We start from the raw sequence: 25,718 nt of genomic DNA, 5'->3' as shown, positions 1-25,718 counted from the left end.
ACTTTTTTTGTTTTGGTGTAATTCCATTCAGTGGTTTTTGAGAAATGAAGGGGAAACAAATTTGATTATCTAGGGACGCAGAGGATTTGTGACCCCTAATGATCTCATGCTGCGACCTGAATGGCTGATAACACTTCAGCAACAGAAGCTGTTGAATTGTTGTCAGCCATCTTGGGACTCGGGTTGAGCAAAGTCCAAAAAATAAAAGTATAAAATAAACAAAAGAGGCCAGGATACGAACACCCTGACTCCTTAGCTCTGGTGGTGGGTCTCAAAGGGACCTCCCTCAGGGCTAAAAAGCATTTTACGAATGGAGATGCAGTGGATCAGTGAATCCACTCATAAAAATAAAAAAATAAAGAATTTCGGGCTCCCATGTTACATTAGTCTAATGCCCCTGGGTGGGCCACGTCCCAAGGGCTTTATAAGAAAAAAAAAAGCAGGGGGGCCACCAACTTCCCAGGGCAAATTTGTTTTGGATGCAGAAGGGCCTGTGGGCCCCCAGCTGCCCTGGTGACTGCCACTTCCCCAGGGCTTTATTGTAATATGTGGGAAGGGGCCTCCTGGCCCCCTCCCACTGCCCCGGGGAACACCTCCTACCCTGGGCGATCTTGTAAATAATGCGGGAGGGCCCTGTGGACCCCCGCTGTTCCAGGGACCACCACTTCCCCAGGGTGATCTTGTCATTAATGCAGGGGGTAACTGTGGCCCCTCTGATGCTCCGGGGACTACCAACCACGGGCAAGTCTGTAGTTGGAGCCGAGGGGCGATGTGGCTGCTGCAGTGCCCCAGGGACCATTACCTCAAACGCAAATGTTTTAAAAATAAACGGGGTCCCTATGGGGCCCCAGGGACCACCACCCCCGAAGCTAAGATCTCGTTGGAGGGGGAACATGCGGTCCTCCTCAAGCAGCCTCTGATGGCCCTGGGGACTGCCACCTCCCCTAGGCCGGCTTCTGCTCTGTCCTGGATTGCCCAACCCCGGGACATAGCTGTTTGCTATGTCAGCAAACACTTCGGGTTTTGACAGCGGGACCGTTAAAATCCAAAGTTTCATCTCTGTCCTCTACACGTGTGCAGAGGACAGAGATGAAAAGCTTCAGCAAGTATGGAGCTGCTGTCAAAGCAGCTCTGTGCTTGCTGAAGCTTTGACATTGCAGGGGAAGCCCTGCAGTGCCAGGTAGACCAAGATTTACGCAACGAGGTGTGGAAAAGCGCTACCAAATTCTTCTATCTTGTGATAAATGGAACTAAAATTGAGTAAAGGAAATTGTTATCATATCTGGGGGTTATGATTGATTGCGATTGGTCAATGGCCACTATGTCAAGGGGGTCTTCTTTTTCAGAGAGCTATCTAGGCTTTGTGTAGTTTTGCAAATAAGCTTGGGGAAAAAAACCTAGGATACTGTTGGCAGTGTAGAAAGCGAAATATGTGTCTACTGCCCTGTATGGAGCAGGCCTGTAGGGCCAGGCAAATTGCAAACCTTTGCAGATTGCCAAGAATCTTTTTTTGAAATACCTCCTCTCTCTTCCGATAGGGAGCTCTTCCTTTGCCACGCTGAGCTAGAGGTTTCTTTAATCTCAAGCTTAGTTAAGATCAAGTCGATGCTGTTGTGGCATAAGATCTGGTCCTCAAAGTACACAAAATTGAATCAGACCATTTTTGCTGATTGCCTTAGCTCCACCTGAGTAGAAAGAGTACGGTGGTTACAAAATGTAAAGAACTTTCTGATTGAATTGGGGCATTAAGATTACTTTTTTAGACCTGAATTGTTAAAATCAGTCTCAAGGAAATCCTTGAAGCAGGAATGCCTGAATCACCTGGAAGAGCTGAGGTTATCTATTGAGCTGCTTAAATCAAGGGGCAGATTTATACTTGTTTTGCGCCAAATTTATGCCATTTCGTTTGAATTCAGTGCAAAACGAACTCCATATTTATACTTTGGCGCTAGACCCATTTAGCACCAAAGTTATGGAGTTAAAGTAATTTTTTTGGGACGTGGAAACCTACCTTGCATCAATGAGATGCAAGGTAGGCGTTCCCATGCAAAAAATTACTCTATGGCCTTAGTGCCATATTTATGCCCGTGCTAAAATCACGCACAGTGGGGAGGAGGGGTCAAATAATGGTGAAAAGCCTGCTTTGCACCATTATTTAACGCCTGGGTCAGGGCAGGCGTTAGGGGACCTGTGGGCCTATTTCCATGGTGGAATACCATGGAATATGCTCACAGGTGCCCTCCCCAGGCCCCAGGGACACCCCACCCACACCAGAGGGACAGTGGAGGATGGGGGAAGCCCATCCCAGGTAAGTATAGGTAAGTACAGGTAAGTATTTTGTTTTATCTTTTAAAGTGCCATTGGGGGCCCTAAAATGGGCCCCCTACATGGCACTGGGTGCAATGGTAATGCCCGGGGGACACTGGTCCCCTGTGCTGGCCATTGGGGTGGTGAGCATGTCTCCTGTCTTTTCAAAGACAGGAGTCATGTGGTATGGATGGTTTTGCGTCAGGAAATGACTCTAGGCAGGTTAGAATCTTTTTTTTTTACTCTAACCTGCCTAACCTCATTTTTTGGTGCAAAAACCCCTTCTTCCATACTGCCAGCCCAAGCCGACTAAAGTCTTTTTTTTTGCCGCTAGCCTACTCTTTGCACCAGCTTGCACCATTCTATAAATATGGTGCCCAGCTGGTGCACAGAAATTATGCAAGCCGGTGCTGAACTTTTTGGTGCAAAACTGAGTTGGTGCAGTTTTGCACCAAAAAGTATAAATCAGGGCCTTAATGTGCTACCAATGCTGTTAATATATAAGGAGAAAAGTAAGGGAGCCAAGACACACCCTTGTCTTATGCCCACTCTCAATTATAAATGACTGGGTGCACTCACCTTGCAAACCATGCCGGACTCTAGCCCTTCTGCCCTCCTACATTAGCCTAATGAAATCTATAATCGCTGGATTCACCCCAAGGTTCTTCATTATAATTCACAGTTTACTATGGATTACGCAGTCAAACGCAGCTGACAAATTGACAAAGACCAAATATTATCTCTCTTGTTTGATGGTACAATATTTCTCAACCAATATCTTTCAGTTTAGGCTCTGCTCAATGGTCCCCACCCCTTCATGGAATCTGTACTGTAGATCACATAGCACATTATTCTTCTCGGCCTAATCCTGCAGTCTTTCCAATAGAACGTGTCCCACCAATTTCGCCATGGAGTCTAATAAGGAGATTGGCCGGTAACAAGTTGGACTATGCCTATCCCCCTTTCTACAGATTGACACTATAAGAGCTTCTGACCAAGACTCAAATAGACTAGTTTCACAGCAGGTGTTTAACACTTGGGTAAGCAAAGGACCCCACAGGCTGGTGTCAACTTTAAATAAGTCTATTGGGATAGAACCAGGGCCCGCTGTTTTTCCACCCTTGCTCGCATTTACAGCCCTAACAACTTAATCTAGAGTCAAAACCAGATTAATTGGAAGATAAGCTGAGGCGGGGGAGCCACTGCTAGATGAACCACTGCCTTCTAAACTTGGTTGGTCCAGAGGACAAGAATAGATGGCTGTAAAGTGCGAGATCCAATCACCCTTGCTGATTGCACTTTCCAGGCTTGGTCCATCATCAGGCCTATAATAAGGTGAGTTAATTACAAGCCAGAAAGAGGCTGAATTTTTACTTAGGCCAGATTTTTGTAGTTTAACCCACAGTTCTTCTTTCAGTGGTAGTTTCCTCTGCCTCATAACAAAATTATAGTTTTTCCTGGCAGTCCGAATCTCACATGAACAGCGTGGACTCTTATGTAGTGCTATTTTCAGGGTACTATGAGCCTTTGTACATGCCCCATCAAACCATCCCTTCTTCTTGGTATTTCTCCCCCTGCTGTAAACCCACAGACCTTCCTTAATGCCCCTAGAAATACTCAGGAATACGGCTATGATCTCATTAGGGCTGGTGTCCGTGTCAAGGCATTGATCAAAATGTGGTTTTTTATGACAGATGAGCTACTTTTAGAAACTCCTGAGGATCAATCTTAGACCGTCTCAAAGTGTACCCATTTTGCCTAGTAATTTCCACATCACCCACCATACAGGGATTTGGCTGCACCATCTGTACTAACCCATTGTTGGACCGAAGGTCCAACTCGATTCATATAGGATAATGGTCACTATATGCATTGGGGTGTGTGATAAAGTTTCTGACCCTGGCAGCATGTCTCCTTGTTATTGCTATATACTCTATCACCGCATTTTTCCCTAGTTCATTAAATGTATAAGTAAATGTGACTAATGAGAAACAGATCTCATTAAAAAAAAAGCCAAATCAATATTAAAAAGTAACTTGTTCAATAGATCACCGTATAGGGAATGAGTAAATTGTGAAGGTCCTTCAAAGCCCCTTTCACTTAAACCATAACTCTTAGCAGCATCCTTAGAACATAGTTCTGCATTAAAATCCCCACCCCATAGGATTATCACATCCTTATTACTATCATTACTAATGGCTTTAAGATACTTTTTTAGTTGTCTCATGACTGAGTTAACCTCCGTCTTTGTGATGTTGTCATAAAAGGTGAACAAAGCCAACAAACAGGTAGCTGAAACTACCATGGTGATAAGTTGGTAAAACGGCAGTGGGAATACCATTTTTAGGCTAGAAACATTTACAGTATTTGAAATATAAGTACAGATTCCCCCCTTTGCTCTCCCCGAGTTTGATTGCACCGTGGGGGTATGAAAAGTTCATTAGCCATTTAAGTGTATTGGATTTACTACACAAGTTTCTTGAAAGCAAAGTCAATCAAAACCGTTTATGAAATCACTCTAATCAGCAATTGACAAGTTAGACATTAATCTTGTCACATTCCAACATGTTACCATTGTCGTTCCTGTTCCAACTGTTGTTCAAGTAGGGGGAAGACCTTCCAGACAGGTATGGCTTAGCCCTGGCTCTTCATTTAGCAAGCTACTCAGTGGATATAATAAGCCCCTGTCGTCAAGGCTGATAAATCTGACAAAACATCCTTTAATGAACTGAGAAGGTGGCGGCACCCCAACCCCTGGCACAGTAAGGCCCTCATCCTGACCTTGGCGGGCGGCGGAGGCCGCCCGCCAAAGTCCCGCCGTCAGGTTACCGTTCCGCGGTCGAAAGACCGCGGCGGTAATTCTGACATTCCCGCTGGGCTGGCGGGCGGCCGCCTTCAGGCCGCCCGCCAGCCCAGCGGGAAAGAGGCTTCCACGATGAAGCCGGCTCGGAATCGAGCCGGCGGAGTGGAAGCCGTGCGACGGGTGCAGTTGCACCCGTCGCGTATTTCACTGTCTGCGCAGCAGACAGTGAAATACATTTAGGGGCCCTCTTACGGGGGCCCCTGCAGTGCCCATGCCAGTGGCATGGGCACTGCAGGGGCCCCCAGGGGCCCCGCGACCCCCCCTACCGCCATCCGGTTCCCGGCGGGCGGACCGCCGGGAACTGGATGGCGGTAGGGGGGGTCGGAATCCCCTCGGCGGCACAGCAAGCTGAGCCGCCTTGGAGGATTCCAACGGGCAGCGGAAAACCGGCGGGAGACCGCCGGTTTTCCTGCACTGACCGCGGCCAAAGCGCCGCGGTCAGAATGCCCTGTGGGGCACCGCCGGTCTGTCGGCGGTGCTCCCGCCGACCCTGGCCCCGGCGGTCTAAGACCGCCGGGGTTAGAATCACCCCCTAAATGTCCTTAAGTCCAGGCAAATGTACACCTTCTAAACCTTCAAGACAAGAGAAAAGATTGTTAGTTGTACGCAAAGGGATGCCTGCACCCGATCCAGTGTCGCGAATAGAGCCATCCCATTTGCTATGAGGCTTACGCATATATCCCAGTGGAGGGATGCTCATACCTGATTTAGACGAACGGATGGGGGCATCCCATCTTCCATTAGATTGGTAGAAAAATCCAAGGGGCAATACCGTTATACTGTTTGACTTCACCTCCCATGTACCCTCTCTTTTCAGTATCGTTTCCACCAGGCGTGGTGATTTAAAAGACATTATTACAAAATCCCCTTCTAGCTTTTTCTGTCCCCTCCCCATCCATCTAACCCTCCTAACCATTTTAAGATCCTCCAACAGTTTTCAGGAGACACATGCTTTCTCACCTAACCAATGTGCAGCTTTGTTCCTCAGTGATGTCCAATTTTCTTTGGCTGGTGGTGGTAGGGTTGGCATGTTTGCCAACACAGCAGTATACGGTGACGCAGCAGGAGGTAAATTCTGATATGGGGGGGCTGATCCCAGATAAAAACCTGTGGCTTTGCCTCTACTAGGCTTACCTTCTGGTACAGAAATGCTGTAATCCGGAGCCATGCCACCCAAGCTAATAGGAATCATCTTAACAGAGTGATTAGCCACTGTCTGATTCCTCCACGGACCAACTCCCTCCTTCTGCTGTACAACTCCCCCTGTCGGTTTTCTAAGGTTTTATTGCACCTAATGATAGGGCTGATTGTAAAAGCTCTGTGCACGTAGAGATCACACATTCCACCTGGGCAACTCTATTTGATAGAGATGTGAGTGACAGTTTAACAAAAACTTCCAGCAATTGCATAGTATTTAATAACACCTTAAACTCTACTGATGATGCTTTAACCATGCTTTCCCTAGTGCTAGGCTAAGCCTTACCCAGTTTATTAGGCATTTTGTGATCTTGCTTCTCAATCTTGGTTGCCACTAACATGCCTACTTGACATTTGGATGTGGGACCCGGTGTTCTTAGCGGGGGTCAGGGTCTGAGTTACCACTTAAAATAATGGGGTTAGGATCCCGATCCTTATCCCTGCTATCCAAATTATACCTGACTTTTAAGGCTGCACTAGGGCTAACAGATACAGAATGGTTCGTTCTGACACTTGCTCCTCGTGAGTAGATAGGGATTCTTCCGCGGAGGAAATCTGCTTCTCTATTGCTCCTACTGCCCCTGTTCGATAATTAAATAAGGAGGAGCACACATGTCCCTGACCTTGTGTTTTCCCGCCCCAAGCTGGATGTTTTCTTTTCCCCATCGTCAGGTTATCGCTCTCATTCAAGACTCACTTTCCAATATTTACTCTAGCTCCCCTAAAACATTTCCACCAATAGTACACTAAACCACCATAGGTTCAGTTTTTTTTTTTTAAAAAGGACCAGGGGGGTGGCCCTGCCCTTCAGCTAACGCGTGCAGCACAGGCCCGCCCTTGGCACAGGCTTTGCCCAGGCAGGGCCCCCATGCATTCCAGCGCTGCAGGAGAGTCCCAGGTGCTTTATAGTGCTTGTTGCTGTGGCAAGTGTGAGCCACTGAGCCTGAAAATGGGCACCTCCTGGGACCAAAGAGCAATCTGGGATATGTAGTTCCCCTCCTGATGTTGCGCATGTCCCGCCCTGCGGGAGAGTCCCAGGTACTTTATAGCGCTTGTTGGTGTGGCAAGTGGGAGCAGCAGAGCCTGAAGATGGCCACCTCCTGGGGCCAAAGAGCAGTCCGAGATATGTAGTACCCATCCTGAGGTTGCACAAGTTTATTGTGGCCTATCAAAACATTTTTTGGTCCCACCAGACCTTTCTCGTGGGTAACGGGAGTAGAGTGCAGGTGTATATATGTTTATGAAATAGTGAAAGGACTCACTCAGTGCTGCTAATGTGGGCCCCAATATTGGAGCAGTTTTGCTGATATACATTGCCCATATTGCAAAGTATGATATCTCCACAGACCGTTCTAGTCAATAGATGTATAACACAATAATCCACGATATATAAGTTGCTCATAAATAACGTTCCAGCTGATTAACAGGTATAGACTGAACGTGTGACATTTGACAAATAATATGAGATATGGCATCCTCAAAGCTCATCTCAGTCCATAGCTCATCATCTAGTCCATGGGTACTCGCAAACATTTGTCCAGGAGCCAATACGTTCAGTCTGTAGTGTAACCGAGGGCCGCATTAATGCCAGGAGGGTGACCACCGGGGCATGGGAGGTATAAGTTGGGTGTAGGGGAAGAGACATATGTACATCTAGTGGTTGAATTTCACCTGGGATCTAACCCGGCTTCTCCACTTGACCAAATTGTGTGACTGTAGGCAACTCTTTTTATTTCATTATGTCTACTAGCATCATTGTCAGGGTAGGGGGAGGCATGAATGTCTCTAAGTTCTTGTTTGAAAACTGTCATTTAAAAAGATTTACAACACACTTTTATAATCTGATGAACTAAGGTGAAACACTTCTGCTTCTTAATGAAATACACTTTTTTGAATTTTGAAGGGAGTTTATCATATTTTTACATGCCTGTAAGATGTCTGAAAATTAAGGTGTTCTTCAAGTTAAGTGAAGGACAGCTTCTGTGCATGTTTTGTTTACTTCAGTTTAACTGTAAATAAAGGATTGTCATTTATTTAATATCTTTATGATTCTTTATAATGCTATGTAAAGTAAACAACAGCCTAGTGCTGCTGTTCAACCAGGGGCCACATGTAAAAGTCAGGAGGGTCGCACTTTGAGTATCACTGATTTAGTCAATCAATATTGCGTGTCACACTGATCATAAATAAACTGAGCGACAACTTGGTAATTGGGGATAACAGTTGAAGAAACATATATGTGCATGTCTCAGTATTCTATATTCAGCATCCAATCTCTGAGTTGAAAAACATGTAATGCATAGACCAAAAAAAATATCAGAATATTATTCTTAATAATCTTAATAATCTCACTGACAGTAGCTGTGGGTCTATGCAATTATCAAAATCCAGCCCAAATGGGCATGCTGAGATAACATGCATCCCCACGGACATTCTCGCTCGTCCACAGTACCATGCGCTGACCTGAATAAAATGAATATAAAACTTGGTTAAAGCCAGGGTTACTGAATAACCTAACAAGCAAAGTAGAGAGTAGTATCTCTATATACCCCACTTCTGTAAATGTACTGCCATCTCTTCATCTGAGTTCAATCCCTGGGGTATGAGAGTGTCAAAATCAAGAATATATTTGGATTCAAATATCCACAATTCCTTCTCCCTATCTCCTCCTCTACTATTTAGTGCAACATTATCAATCACCATAGATTGAAGCAGATTAAAATGACCAGAATGTGTTTCTGCAAAATGTCTCGCAACAGGATATGAGGCATCCTTGTGAACAACAGCCCTCATATGTTCCAACACATGCTTTTTGACCTTATGGATGGTACTACCCACACACATATGGTCATATGGACACATCAGGCAATATACTCCATAATCTGTATTGCAAGAAGTGTGTTTTTTTATAACAATTTCCTTTCAGTGTTAGGTATCATGAATTTCTTGACATCACAACTTTTTGTAGATGCCTTGCATTTCCTACAGTGGAAGAAATCCTGTACTGGTTTAGAGGAAATTGACTCAGTAATTACATTCTTGCTCAGAATGTCTTTTAATGATCGGCACAGTCTAAGTGTGATCTGTGGAGTAGACCCAATATATTTTCTCAGAGTGCTGTTAGTGTGCAGTCTATGGCAATGTTTAGTCAATACTTTCCTAACCTGGTTAGAGAAAGTGGTAATAAATCTTAAAGTGTGCAGCTCTTTCATATATATTTATATATATATATATATATATTTATACTACTGAGTGGCTCTTGCCACTTTGTGTTAGTTAGGACCAAGTTTGCCAATTGTGCAAAACAACTGTGCAGTTTTTGGGAAAGACATCTGCACTGGGGACCTAGTTAGCAGGGACTCAGTGCACTAACAGGCAAAGCCACATGAGAAACCAGGCAAAACATGGGGGCTAACATTGTTAAAAAGGATGCTTTCCTAACCCTCTCACACATATTCTCACACCTAGAGAGACAGGCCCTGTGGCCAACTCCTGCTGTGCATTGCCAAAGGCTGTGCGCAACGTAAGGTTGGGTGAATAGGATGGTTGGTTGCAGGGCATGGCCTTAGTCAGCGTTGGAACTGACTAAGATAGCATGCTTTTGTGTGTTCTTCCCTGGGCAAGATGATCTACTAAAAGGGGACCACTTTAAGGGGGCTGCATTCTTTGGCTGAGCAGACTGTGTTTTACCATCCTATTGTGCAAGCTACATTCACCAGCCTCCCCAACCGGCCCTTCTACCAAATCTGCTTGATTCATCCGTGGGGTCCATAGGATTTCTAATGGGAGTTTCAGGGGCTACAATTTGCTCCATGGGGAGCTGAGGTAACTACCTTCTCTGGCTTGCTAACCACTGTCTGTCCTTCTACTGAAGGCCCCACAGAATTTATATCCTCATAAGTATCGACTCAACCCCAGTTCTCAGCATATTCACCTTCATTGTGTCCACGGCCTCCATAGCTTTAAGCGTCTCATGATGCTGAGTGACCATCTCGGATCCAGACGCCTGTAGCGGGACTTCTGACATGACCGCTGAGCCTCAGAGGAGCTCCAAAACTGACCAGATTAGTCACTGAGGCTGTGAAGCTCTGACTTTGCCCTTCTTTTTGCTGGTAAATGAAGGTTGTCATCCATTGTGCTATAAAATAATACTGGGAGCTGAGCTGGTCCCGGCACCCACTGAAGTCGTCTGGGAAGCTGCAGGGGCCCTTCTAAGTGCCCAATCCAGCACCAACCAATTTGGGTCTTATTCTTTTTCTAATCTTGCATCTTCCACAAAAGCAGTGGTTGTCACGACTTTGTGCAGCTGCTGCTTCCGCTGACAGCCTGTTACCGGGAAATTGTAACCTCCTCCTCCACAACAATGATTCACTGTGCCTTCTGCCCCGCAATTTCAGCAACAGTGTAGCAGCCTGCAGAAACACTGTTGTGGCTGCCACAAGCATACTCTGCTGGGTCTTTCCACTACCACCTACATTAACTTAGACTGGTTAGAGGAAACCCTGAGCCCTCCTGGTCTACATTGGGAATTTCCTCCTGAGACGGATGATATTTGACAAGGCCCGGCAGGAGGCCAAAGGCATTGTTGGGGACTGCGCTTTCTTTGTTGTGTCTGACTTTTGTCACAAAACTGCCGAAAGACGCTGGTGCCTGCGGCAGCTTATTAAACCTTTTCAGGAAAAAGGCACCCAAGCTTTTCTATCAAACCTGGCTCACCTGAAAGTGATCTCGGGGAGCATACTTGGTACTTTATGTCTGAGATAAAAGCGAAGGAATGTCTACAGAGAAATTATGAAATAATCTGTGTCCAGACCCGAGAGGGAGAGGAGGATGTACCAGTGGAGGTAGGATCCTTGGGAGTTTGTCTCTCCCCTTGTTAAAGGGATCATTTGTACTGTTCCTGACTGTTTCTCAATTAGAGGCATATTTATAGTCCCCTAGCACCACCTTGCGCCACATTAACATCATTTATTTTTACATTAATGTGGCCTAACAAGGCCAAAATCCCCACGCCATATTTACAGAGTGGCCCAATGCATGCATTGCACCACTCTGTAACCCTTTGCGTTACATTATGCCTGTGCCAGGCATAATGTATGCAAAGGGGGCGTAACCCTGTTAGGGGAGCCGGAAAGATGGCATAAGAAAATCTATGAGATTTCCTTGCGCCATTTATTACGGCACCTTTAACACCTGCTTAAGAGCAGGCTTTAAAAGGGGACTTCCATTCTTTAGAATGGGTCCCTATGTACTCTGCAGGAGTAGCACCAATATTTTGGCGCTACTCCTGCAGAGTACATGAATAGTGTCATAAAAAATGAAACTATTGCCCCCTACCCTGCACCATGGTGTGCCGGATTTTAAATACGGTGCACCATGGTGGCAGTAGGGAGGTGCTAAGGCCCCCCCCTACATGCCACAGTGCCCAATGACCATGCCCAAGAGATAGAAGTCCCCTGGGCATGGCCATTGGGCAGGGGGCATGACTCCTGTCTTTTCTTAGACAGGAGTCATTTCCATAGTGGTTGTGCGTCAAAAAGTGTTGCTAGTCAGGTCAGAGCCAATATTTTTGACTCTAACTTGACTTGCACCATTCTTTGGTGCACAAACCCCAGTCCTCCCTTCGCCTCCACTGCCTGGTTACCGTCATTTATTTTGATGCTAACCAGGCCGCAGCGCCGGCTACCGTAATTCCATAAATAAGGCGCCCGGCTGGTGCTTTGGATCGGTGGTAGCCCACGTGAAATTTTTTGACACAAGTCTGCGCTAGCGCAAATTTGCACCAAAAAGTATAAATATGGGCCTTAGTCTTACCCAAAGTACTCTTTCTGTTTCGTACCATTCCTATAGTGGCTGACTAGTCATTACTGAGGAAACTAGATGCCATCTGTTCTAATTTAATATGGCAACATCAGAAAGTCAGGCGATCCCTTAAGTATTGAACTCTTCCGTGAGAAAGGGAGGGCTGGGCCACACCCTGTTTTTTATTTATCATTGGGCTGCCCTGTTAGAACAGATGGGGATATTGCTGTCTGCTGGAAACAGTGAGGGGGAAAGCTCTATATGCAGACTCACTCCTCCAACTATCTATGAGCTTTCACTTGGAAAGACTGCTCGGGGATGGCTTCTCAAACAAATAGAGCTGAGCTGCTTTAAGAAAGTTTGGTTTAAGACCATGATGTCTGCCTGGAGTGTTAGAAATAAGGTAAGAAAAATGATGAAGATCAAGCAGTATAATAGATATACCCCACAGTGGCGATCACCACTTTTACCGATTAATTTCTATGATGCAAAGGGTAGATGTTGGGAGCAGTCCCTCCTTCTTAAGTTAGGGGATCTTTTTGATGCAGATCAGTTATGCTCTTTCATGGAGTCACAATCAGAGTTTGCAATTGACTCTAGGGGGCAGATTTATGGAAAGCGGTGCTGCACTGAATGCAGCGCCACTTTCCCTGTGCCCCTTAGCACCTTCCTACCGCCACCATGTGTGCGCAGTATTTAAAAAAAAAGCACCATGGCACAGGGTAAGGGGCAATAGCATCATTTCACATGATGCTATTGATGTAATCTGCAGGAGTAGCGCCACAATATTGGCACTACTCCTGCAGAGTACCAAGGGCTCCATTCTAAAGAATTGAAGCCCCCTTTTAACACCTGCTCTTGAGCAGGCATTAAAAGTGTTGTAAAAAATGGTGCAAGGAAATCTCATGGATTTCCTCAGGCCATTTTTCCGGCTCCCCTAATGGGGGTATGCCCCCTTTGCATACATTATGCCTGACGCAGGCCTAATGTAGCGCAAAGGGTTACAGGGTGGCAAAATCCCTGCATTTCACCACCCTGTAAATACGGCGCTGAGATTTAGGCCTCGTTGGGCCACATTAACATCATAAATAATGTCGTTAATGTGGTGCAAGGTAGCGCTGGGGGACTATAAATATCACCCAAGGTCCATCTTTAAGTATCTTCAGGCTCTGTACTTCGTACGGCAGGTCAGTGCTAGCAAGATCTTCTTGGGCAGGATAGCTCTTATAGCGGCAATAAATCAACCAGATTGTAGGATCGGACACATTTACAATCTTTTCAGAGACACAGTGCCAAAGATTTGGAGCAGACTGAAGCCACGTGGGTCAGACGATTAGGAGACGGGGATGTAGATCTGTATACGTCCATTGAATTAGGAATGAAGGCTCTTTTTTCATCTAGTCTGAAACCACAGCACTATAAAACAATTTTTAGTCTATATTACACTCCAGCGAAGGTTTTGGCTGAGGTAAAAGGGAAGATGATAAGTGCTGTTGGTATGGAGTGGGTGCAGCGGACATGCTACATGTGTTTTATGGTTGTGAGAAACTATCCTCTCTAAAGAAGGGTATAGAGACCTAGTGGGGTAAGCTGTTAAGGGGAGGGGTTCTCATTAGCCCATTGATGATACTTTATGGCTATGATGATCGCAATAATTACAGTCTGACCCAGGCCTATTTTATATTTATTTTTATGTATGTTAATCACCACAACATGGAAAAATCCTGAGCCTACCATATGTGGGGCATGGCTGAGGTCAGTAATGGGCATATACCATGTGGAAAGAGCGTTATATGACTGCAAGGGCAGAGGGGCCAAGATGTGGGGGAAGAAGATCTGCTCTCCCATGACTAACTGGCTGACTAGCCCCCTAGGGTGCACAGGCTGGTTAGCCCCATGACACTGAGAGGTGTGAGTTTTAACCCATCAAGCCACAAGCGCTGGTGTGTCGAATGTGAGGTTGATCTGTAGTATGTGTTCTCCCGTATTTAGAGTGGTGATGGGTTTTCAAATATTTCTTTATGAATTTATGATGATTTTGATTGCACAGTCTTGTGCTTAACTATCTTTTGTACTGCTTTTGATTTCAGATGATGTTGGCTAAGGCAGAGAAAAAGGTAGTCAGCATTGGGAGAGGACACAGTCAGGTAAGAGGGTCTCGGGTAGATTTTAAAGTAGTTTTGTTTTTAGGGCTGGGGTGGAGTCGGGGTAATTTTGTCTTTTGGGGAGGGGGTGGTGGGGTCGGGGTAATTTTTTATTTAGGGTAGGGGTGGGTTTTGAGGGGTAGGGAGAGGGGTTGGGTTAATTTTGTTTTTAGGGTGGGTGGGGGGGTCAGGATTTAAGGGGGCCTGTGGGTCAGAGTAATTTTGTATTTTGGGCAGGTGGGGGTTTCTAGGGGCATGGGTGGGGGGTCATGGTTATTATGTTTTTAGGGGTGGAGGTGGGGGTCAGGTAGAACGCCGTCAGGTAAGTGGGTCTAGGAGAGGATTGGGGTAGTTTTTAAGGGGGGGTACTTTTTAGGGGTGGGGTGTTTGGGTTATTCTTTTAAGGGGCCGGGGTGGGGGGTCAGGTTAGTTTTGTTTTTAGGGTGGGGTGGGCGGTTGGGGTACTATGGTTTGTAGGACAGGGGTGGGGGGGTCAGGGTAATTTTGTTTTAGGGGCGAGGTGGAGGGTCAGGGTAATTTTGTATTTAGGGTGGGTGGGGGGTGGGTTTTTAGTGGCAGGGTGGGAGAGTAGGAGTAATTTTGTATTTAGGGTGGGTGTGGGGGTCTGGTTTTTAGGGGTGGGGATGAGCGGTTGGGATAATTCTGTTTTTAGGGGCAGGGTAGTTTTATTTTTGGGCTTGGGGGTTGGATGTTTTCAGGGTGGTTTGGGGTAAATTTTAGGGCTCAGGGTGGGTGGGGATATTGGGGTAGTTTTTAGGGGTGGGTGGGGAGTCAGGTAGTTTTTATTTTTGGGGCAGGTGGGGGAGGTCAAGGTAGTATTATTTTGTGGGTGGGGGCTCGGGGTATTTGTGTTTTTAGGGCGGGTGGGGGGGTTTGGGGTAGTTGTGTTTTTAGGGCAAGTGGGGGAGTGGCATGCAAAAACCATGCATGCTCTTCCACACATGCCTTTACTAGGCATATCTTTACAACCAAAAATCGTTGTAAAGGCATATATGGTAAAGGAGTTTGTGGAAACAATGTGGTTGTTGTTCCAACGCGTTGTTCAGGCATGCGTTGTTCCATCATATCTCCCACCAGATGCAGTGCAACCCCCAGCTAATTTTTTTAATGGGATGCCACATACTGGAGGCTTGCTGGACCTGAGTGCTGTGGGCATTCTTGGGGGGTTACTGGTTTCAGGTGCCAGGCTGGAGCTAATGGCTCTCCATTGCCTCTTTGGCTTCCTGCCACTCCCCAAAACAGGGAGGGAGATGAAGCATAGATTTGCTTTATTTGGGCTAGTATTAGCCATGCAGCAATTGTGATTTATTGGATTAATTCTGAACTACACCCATTGCACAAATGGCTGAAGGACCTACAAGAATAGACTGTGGCCGAGGACTGATAAGAAGACGGAGTAAGACCTAGAGGTATAGGGAGAGATGGTGGAACAATTGCAAGGAGTGAAATGGGAGGATGGAGATCCCTGACAGGTATCCCCCGATGAAGCTGCAGAGTCCCCTTATGAGGGTGCAGGCACTTGGTAGTAGGACATAGTTGGTGGGAAACTGCGCAACTCCCCCAATTGGTTAGAACCTGGAATACTGTCAGCGACTGGATCTGAGGGCCTGGACTGAGTTACTGTAAGCTGTAGTCTGCAGTAAACAACGCCTGCAGGTTCATCCTGGTCTTGGCACATCATGGAAAATGCATATTGCTTATGTGTAATGGCGATATTGCCGTACAGTTAAGTTGTTGATGTGTTTTGCCTTACTTATCTATTCCTGTAAATTGATAATAAAGACAATTAAAAAAAAACAATATTTGTACCTTTTATTGGCAATATGCTCTTTGACGATATTGTGGACAATATTTTTGTAGTCTGCATACAAAGGGCCTGATTTAAGAAAAGTAGCGCTGCACCCACTGCAGTGCCACTTTTCTTGCGCTCCTTATGGCCTCATAACGCCACCATGTGTGTGCTGTATCAAACATACAGCGCACCATGGTGGTAGTTTGGGGAACTAGATTCAAAAGAATTGATGCTAGTTCAGAGTTTTGCAGGATTAGCGTAAAATGTTGACGCTAATCCTGCAAAGCTCCTTGAGGCCCATTGTAAACAATGGTGTGCTCCCTTTTAACTCATGCTGTGAGCAGGAGTTAAAAGTGCTGAAAACAATGACGCAAAGAAATCTCTTAGATTTCTTTGCACCATTTTTTTGGCCTGCCTAACTGGGGAACGCCTGCTTTGCATATATTATGCCTGGAACAGGCAGGCATAATGTGGTGCAAAAGATTACAAAGTGGCACAATACATGCATTGCACCACTTTGTAAATTTGGTGCAGCAATTTTGGCCCCGTTGGGCCACATTACTGTAAATAAAATTATGCTAATGTGGTGCAAGAAGGTGCTAGGTGCTCTTAAATCTGCCCCAAAGCCTGGAAGTAGAATTTTTTTCACCTATATTTTTTACACAATATGCATGTCATTCAAAATTTACTTTTTTTCTGTGCATTAACATTTCCAGTAGCCCAACACAAAAGTTACCACAAGCACAGGTTGTGAGCTGTACCTTTAGGCATGTCAGGGAAAATGTCCTACAGTGCTGGATTCTTGATAGTGTAGAAATCCACACAAGGGGATTGCGCCCTCTGGTGCAAATGATCATTTTTTGTATTCCCCATAATGAAAAAAATTTCACTGTGGAGAAAAGACCTTTCCCTACATCATGGGTACTCACAAACATTTTCCCAGTGGCCAAACATTTGGGGCATATTCATACTTTTTGGTGCCAAACTGCACTTATGCAGTTTTACATCAAAAGGTTTTGCACCTGCTTGCACAATTCTTGAGCACCAGCCAGGCACCATATGTATGGAATGGTACAAGACGGTGTAAATGGTAGGCTAGAGTAAAAAGAAATTACGTTAGCCGGGTCGGAGTGGTGGTATGGGAGAAGGGGGTTTTGCACCACAAAATGACATTAGGCAGGTTAGAGTAAAAAAATGACTCTAACCAGCCTAGTTTCATTTTCTCCACCCCAATGGCCAGCACAAGGGACCAGGGTCCCCTGGGCATGGCCATTGCACACAGTGCCATGTGGGGGGGGGGCAATTCAGGAACCCCCAATGGCACTTAAAAATAAAAATACTTACCTGTACTTACCTATACTTACCTGGGAAGGGGTCTCCCATTTTTTGATGTGCCTCTGGTGTGGGTGAGGGTGTCCCTGGGGCCTGGGGATGGCACCTGTGGGCTTATTCCATGGTGTTCCACCATGGAAATGGGCCCACAGGTCCCCTAATGCCTGCCCTGACCCAGGCATTATATAATGGTGCAAAGCAAGCTATGCACCATTATTTGACCCCTCGTCCCCTGTGTGCGTGATTTTAGCATGGGGGGATAAATAGGGCGCTAAGGCCATAGGGTCATTTTTTGCATTGGAACGCCTACCTTTCATCTTATTGACGCAAGGTAGGTTTCCACGTCCAAAAATGACTTTAACTCCATAACTTTGGCACTAGATAGGTCTAGCACCAAAGTGTAATTATGGAGTTAGTTTAGCACCAAATTTGCGTAAAAAAAATTACACAAATTCGGCGCAAAAGAAGTATGAATATGCCCCTTGCTCTGTGATGCTACATAGGGCCACATTGATGCCAGCCGTTTGGCGGTCAGGGTGGATGGTTTCGGGGTAAGCATTGGTGGTATGGTGGGTGTAGGGGAAGCAAAGCATATACATCGAGTGGCTGAATTGTACAATGTGATACCAGAAATCCTGAGATTAATACTGGCTTCCCCATTTTACCAAATTGTGTGAACCAAGGCAATAGTTTATTTCACTTTCCCTCCTATTTCTTCATGATCACACATTAGAGGCCTCGAAATACACAATTTCCGGATGTGCGCTGTACAAAACCCTATCCTGTTTTTGATTTATAAACTATATTGTTGTTCAATTATGTTAGGAACCCAGGCCACCAAAGAGCATAGTTCACTATCGCAAAAACAACAGATGGTGGACAGAATGCAGAACAAATCAAAGATTCACCCCAGTCACAGATCTGGGTTTAATCCATCAGATTTTTTGCTTGCCATGCCATTCCACTTTCGACCCAGCCACATGCAAATCAGTCTTGACCCTGTTCCCCATGGGAACGGTTCAGCCCAAACTTCCAAACCAGGTCCTCCATGGACCAGAAACAAACATCCTGGGACCGGTTTCAGGATATCACCCTTCATCAGCCGGGCTAGCTTGAATCTAATGGCATAGCAAGCATGGGACCCACTTCTGGGCATACCCTTCCCACTTGGTCGGACAAATGCAAAAACAACAGCTGATGGACGGAATGCAGAACAATTCAAACATTCATCCCTATTCACAGATCTGGGTATAATCCATCAGTTTTTTTGCTTGCCATGCCATTAAAGTTTGGACCCAACCATATGCAAATCAGTCTTGACCCTGTTCGCTTAGTTCACTATTGGCATTGTTGTCACGGTGGGGGGAAAAAATTGATGTTTCGAAATTCATGTTTTAAAACTATCAATTTAAAAAAAAAAACAATGCTTCTCAATGCACTGATATAATCTGATGTACTAAGGTAAAAAGGTTCTGCATGTTTATGAAATCCACTTTTTGAATTTTGAAGAGACTTTATCATATTGTTTACACTTCTGCTGCAAGATTTCTTTAAAAATGAAGGTTCTCCTAAAGTTAAGTGGTACTGGACAATCTAGTTTTTCTTGCTCTCTTGAACTTCAATTAAGGTTTAAATAAGTGCTTGTCTGTTTATTTACCATCTTTTTATTGTTTCTACTGAGGTGAGTTAACAGCAGCCCCGTGCTGCTGTTGACCAGGGGCAGCTTGTAAAGGTCAGTTGGGCCGCACGTAGCCCCTGGGCCATACTTTGAATATCACTGGTCTATACCCTTCAACGAATTTTGGAGAAGATCCATGCCTCTTTCCATCCTGGAAGGGGAGTTACTTCAGTGCTTGGCTCGACTAAACCTATGACCATCTCTAGGTTTTGAATGGGTTGCAATGGAGCTTGGCAATGTCTGAAAACATAAGTGAGTTTGTGAATACTCTCACACTCCTAAGGCAAACAATGCCTTGGAATGGTCTCTTACTTTCCCTTGAGTGGGATTTATGATGGTAGATTTCTCCGCACTGGTGGTGGAGATATGCACAGTAGTACATCTTTTTATACCCTCCGGGAATCATCTTGAACTTAACTGCAATGTACAAACTGAGGTATTTTCGGCTATGAACGTATGATTCCAGTCGAAGTTGTCTTCGGACTATGCGCCCATGGATCTTTCTTTGTAGTCACCAATTAGATGCTCCACGATGTTCCTAGTTTGTATGTTAGCATAATCGTATATGACCTCATGCATGCTTTCAGGATCAAGGATTGTTGCCAGGATCCAGTAATGTAATTGGTGAACTGAAGGACCTGCAGATAACATGGATGATCCTTGTACATGTGTATGCTTAAATACAATTTATTCTTCTATGAATGAGGATGAATGTGTGTCATTTGGTTTTTGTTTTCTGTGTGATGAAATGCAATTTGCAATCACATGTATGATGCACTTTCATGATGATGGGATGATTATTATTTCATCATGTGCATGCTACGTGAGCAGTTCATGTGTTCTTGGGTGCAATATGCCATATTTGTGCGCTGATTGAGGTTTGAGGTAAGCGAATACAGTGGTGCACAAAATATACTAGGATGCCATATTTTTTGTAGATTATATTTGTGCAGCTTTTAACTAAACACCTTAGTTCTGAAGTAGTCTATACATTTATACCACAATCATACCCATATAAACTTTACTTGTTTATGTGTGTTTTTGCTTTAGTGTTTTACTTCGATGTTATTATAGCTGGAAGGCTCACCATAAACATGTGAGGGATTTCAGGTTTTGAGAAGGTGCTCACAAATACTGACCTTACGGGCATGCTAATGGGTGATCGGATCCTTAAGACTAGTAACAGCCCAGCATTGCTTAAGTGGCCATTTTGCCACTCTGGCATTTTCCTTGTATGCTGCCGGGCTGATTTTGGTTTCCAGTCACAAAACGTGGTTGCATGTTGCTTGCCAACTGTTTGTGGCCAGACTTTAATTTTTCGATGTGACCTATGCACTAATATGAGGCACTGCAAAATCTCTAGTTGCAGGGGTGATAGAATGACTTGACCAGTGAATATTAATTAGGCAAGTCCTTATTTGTGATTCCCTGTGTTTGGCTGCACGCACATGGATGGTGGTCTGCAAGAAACAACAAACTACCATCCCTGAGTTTGCATTTCAAAATGGGATTACTTTCAAGCAAGCAATTTTAATTAAAGGAACAGGTGTTGTTTTTTTTGTAAACATCTGATAAAATATTTGTAGGAGCTGGTATTGGTCTAGTGATCCTCCTCGACCACTGCCTACTTTCACAAGCCTACCCATACCTTTCACATAGAGATAGGCAGTCCTGAATGGACACATTTTCCTTTGTGAATCGATTACTATCTCCTTTTCAGGTGTCAATAACTATCAAGAGTTTGTAATATAACACTGTGACCTGCAATTAGGAGGTGATGCCCCCTTCTAATCCAATCCTAACTACAATTCGAAATGGATCACAAAACATTTTTTAAGAGTCAGAAATAATTTTCAGACTCAATAATTGGGTTTAGTGAGTAGTAAAATTAATTTTGTGGTTGCAAACTTTTTGATTTTTTGAATCACATGGTTTGCATTCGTGAAATTCCTCACAAGGTTGGTGTGCTACAACGTGCGCTACCGCAGTTCAGATGCAAAGGAAGTGATTGCGATCACACCACAGTCACACAGATGAAATCAATATTCAGAGCAATGATCAATTCCACTGTCTCACCTGTGTGTTATTGGAAGTATTGACTTATAACTGATGTTCTGTTGTTCCACATCCTCATCCTCTGCCTCCTCATCCTCACTGTCCTCAGGGTCCCCTGCTGCCACAGGGGCATCTCCAGTCTCCTCCTCCTGCAGAAACAAAACATGTTGTCTGAGGGCCAGATTGTGCAACATGCAGCATGCTTCTACTATCTGTAAGACCTTCCTGGGTGAGTAGCACAGGGATACACCTGTCAGATAGAGGCACCTGTACCTGGCCATCAGAAGGCCAAAGGTCCTTTCAATTATTCTTCTGGTTTAGCCATGTGCCTCATTATAATGGTTCTCAGCCCCTGTCCTGGCATTCCTCACAGAGCTCAGGAGCCACAATAGGTTTGGGTAGCCAGAGTCACCTGCAAATAGTGAGGGACGAAATTTAGTCTTACACAATCCTATGGGGATAACACCGGAAGGCATACAATGACATACAGTAGGTGTGGACTTTGGCTCATCTATTAGCCACACCCTGTGCCTCTGTAGTTGGCCCATCACATTTGGAATGGTGCTATTCCTTAGGGCAAAGGCATCATGCACCGACCCAGGATACTTGGCAGTGACATGGGAGATGTACTGGTCCGCCAGGCACACCATTTGCACATTTATTGAGTAGAAACTCTTCCGATTCCTGAATACCTTTCATTCTGGCTGGGGGGACGAACACAATATGTGTACAATCGCCCCAATAATATTGGGGATATGCCCCATTGCATATAATCCTGCCTTAACAGTAGCCAAATCTTCCACATCGGGGAAAACAATGTAGCTGCACATGTGTTTCATTAGGGCAGACAGAACTCTTTCCAGCACGATTGAGAACATTAACTGTGACATTCCTGCTGCTAAGCCCGCTGTCACTTAGAAAGAACCAGTTGCCAAGAAATGAGCACTGATAACACTTGCACAAGAGGGGGAATCCCAGTGGGATGATGGATGGCTGATATCAGGTCAGATTCCAATTGGGCACACAGCTCTGTAATTGTGGCCCTGTCCAGTCTACAGGTGAGTATAATGTGCCTGTCCTGCAGCGTAGCCAAGTCCTCAAGGGGTCTGGACACTGGGGTTTGTCTCCTCCTGCTATTCATCCACAGTGGTAGGTACCTAAGGGACACAAGAGTGAGAAGCTGTCACAATTTGAACAATGGAACCACCACCTCAGTGTACATACAGCATCAATGTGATGGGACAGTGGGAATGGCAATGTATGTGCTATTTCAGGCAATGACGCAGTTAAGGCTTCTCTGATCATTTATCCACCACCATGAAATGGCTACCGCCTGTCCTGTATCTTGGGACAGGTGGAAGTGAGGTAACTCCCCTGACATTGGGGGTCGTGTCAGAAGGCGGTCTTGCACCGTAATGCAATTCCTCATTGGCTAATATGGGGCTCTTTGGAAGAAAGTGGCCAATGGGGGTCAGCTCCGGCGCGGAGCTGACGGCCATTTTCTATTAAAATCGTCACTTGTTTCCTGACTTTCCACAGGGTAACACCTATTCTGCGTGTACTGTCGTGACCTGTGCCTGGAACCTACCATGGCCCGTGTGACCAGGGAAAGGGCCCCTGCCTTCACTTTGGAGAAGCTGGAGCAACTGGTGGACGGGGTCCTACCCCAGCTTGGATTCTGTAGGGGGCTCCAGACGAACAGGTGAGTATACCTTGGGCACAATGAATTTGGGAAGGATTCATGGGGATGTGTGTGCAAGCATCGTGTCATCGGGGGGATGTCTGGTGGTAGTGTACATGGTGGGCGCCGGACAATGTGTGTGCCAATGGTGATGGAAACGGGATTGGTGGGCCACATGTGTGACAGGCTGGATTGTATGTGTAATGGTGTCCTCCTGTCTGCGTTCCCTCTGCAGGTCAGGGCCCATCAAAAGAAGGGATTGTGATGTGCCATTGCCAAGGATGTGCGGACCCTGGACGTCTACAGCAGGCAGAGCACCCACTGCAGGAAACAGTGGGAGGACCTCAGGTTCTGGGCACGGACGACCGTGGAGGCTCAGCTGGTGATGGCCTCCCAACGAGGGAGGGGTGTCTCCTTCAAAACCTGACCACCCGATGCCCCGCATACTGGTGTTGGCCTAACCAGAGCTGGATGGGTGCTTGAGGGCATCACAGCAACCACAAAGAGGGTGAGTACAGTGGGCATAACTACAATAATTGGTGGGTGGCAAGAGATCCTGGTGGTGCGCATGAGTTAGTGGATGCCCCTTAATGGCAGGCCAGACATTGCAGCGTGGTCCAGCTCAAGAGTAATGGATGTATGGCAAAATGCAGGTAACCTTGCTTGTTTGCATTCCATGTCAGTCAGGGCTTTGTGGGTCCCAGGAGGTGTGCAGTTGGCGGTGTTTGGCCCTCATCTTGCTGTGGCATCTACCCAAATCAATGGCAGTGCAATGCATAATGCTAAATCGTGATCCCTGTGTGTGACAGTGCTGTGTATGCCAATTGTGGTGTTGGTGTAGTAATTGATCCAGTGTTCCCTTTCTCTCTCTCTCCCCTTTTTATCTTTTGTCATCCTGTCCATGTGTGCGTTAGCATCATCTGGCAGAGGAGGAGGGATACCGGTGACAGAGGGAACTGCATCACACAGGACCCAGGAGGCAGAGTCCACCAACACTGAGGAAACCAGTGGGATGGAGGGCAAGGGGAGCACAACGGCAGAGACAGGAGGTGACAACACTGACTCAGATACCTCCTCCAATGGAAGCTCCCTAGATGTGGCAGACACTCTGTGACCACCCCAGCTGCCGGTACACCCGCCACCCGAGGATGCCCTCCCAGTAGCCCCTCAGCTAGTTGCCATGCCTGCTCACCCAGGAGGGTGGGCATCTCCTTCACTCCAGGGACCTCAGACCCTGCTGTCCCGAGTGAGGAGGCTGTTGACCTCCTGAGATCTTACTCTGTAGGGCAGTCAACCATAGTGAATGCCAACCAAGGGGTGGCATCCCAGATGCAGCAATGCAATGCATTACTGAGGTACTGGGTTTTTCAGAACCGGTACTGATCCGGTAACCCAGCGGTGCCAGGGTACACCCAAAGACCTCGGGTACTTTCCTGATTCAGACCACAGAAACTCAGAGTCTTCTAGGTGAAGTCAAAGATCGAATTTATTGGCTGCAGCCAAGTAACAAGCGTCCTAGAAGTACAACAGCACGGTTTGTATGTTCTCAGGAGACTGTGATTCAATGCAAAGTCAGGTTTCCTTATATACAGTTTTTTAAGCTTCAGGCAAACATTCTTGACATTTTGGTTGGTCATTCACATGTTTTCACTACAAAGGAAAAAACAGTGTCATGATGAAACCTCATATTTCATGTCATCCAACCCATAATAAATTACCCGGCAAGGCCTAGTATTTTACATCAGATAAGTGTGGACCCCCAATAAAAACGGGCACCTCCCCTTCGTAAAGTATGAAGAAGAAAAGAGCAGGTGCAGGTGTGAGCAAGATTAGGCAGGGTGTGTGAGCGATAATAAGGGTTTTATGGCATGGTGTGCCTTGATGCTATCTGATTCGGCCACTGGGAGAGGGACTGACCAAACAGGTTTGGCCTGAGGCAATGGTTCCAGCTTGCCTAGGTCAGAGAAAAGTAAATCAAGGTGTACGTGTCCTTGGAATCAAATCTGACTGTATTATAAGCCTATGTGAGGGCAACTTTTAAAATGGCTGCCGTGTATAAAATGGGAGCCACGAGTGCAGGACGAAAATGGCGATTTCGAGGTGAAAACGCTGCTGGAATTGAGCGAAAATGCTCATGCTTAGTGTACTAGTCATTATCGGTCTTTTGATACTAAAATCGTACTGCTGTGGCAAAGTAAATTACATGGGTCCAGAATTTTTAGAACCACATTCCTGGAGGGCATCCACTGTGGATTGGCGGCCCAACAGAGATCAATTCAGGCTCTGGCCTCCTCTCTGATGGCAGCCATTGTCCCTGTTCCTACTGTCCCCCTCAAACTACCACTTCCCAGTCCCAGTATCCTCAACCCCAACCCATCCCATGCACAAATCCAGATGAGCACATAAGAGTGGCACAGTCAAACACAGGCACCACATTTCAGCCTACAAGCACTCATGCAAACACAAGATAGTTGCACACACAAACACATCCACAGCCTCCACTGTCTCCCCCTCCTCCTCCTCCACCTCCCTCACAGTCACGTCCACACTCACACCTGTATGTACTGCTTCAACATCCACCACCAGCATCACACCAAGCAGCAGGCACACCTCACTTGCAGACACGTCCACAACATCCATCCATGTGTCCCCTGTGTCCTCTTCCACCCGGTCTGTCCCCCCTGCTGATGCAGGCACTCAGATAGCCAACAGCCTTCCACCACACATCAGCAAACTGCCCATGCACCTGCACCTAAGTCCAGCAGACATGCTCCTTCAATAATCACTCCTTCAACCTCATCTCCCAACCCTCCTCCCTCATCCTACCCCACTGTCCCTAAGAAACT

The sequence above is a fragment of the Pleurodeles waltl genome, chromosome 5 (assembly GCF_031143425.1).
Source record: "Pleurodeles waltl isolate 20211129_DDA chromosome 5, aPleWal1.hap1.20221129, whole genome shotgun sequence".
NCBI classification, from domain to species: domain Eukaryota; kingdom Metazoa; phylum Chordata; class Amphibia; order Caudata; family Salamandridae; genus Pleurodeles; species Pleurodeles waltl.
This window is presented reverse-complemented; position numbering follows the sequence as displayed.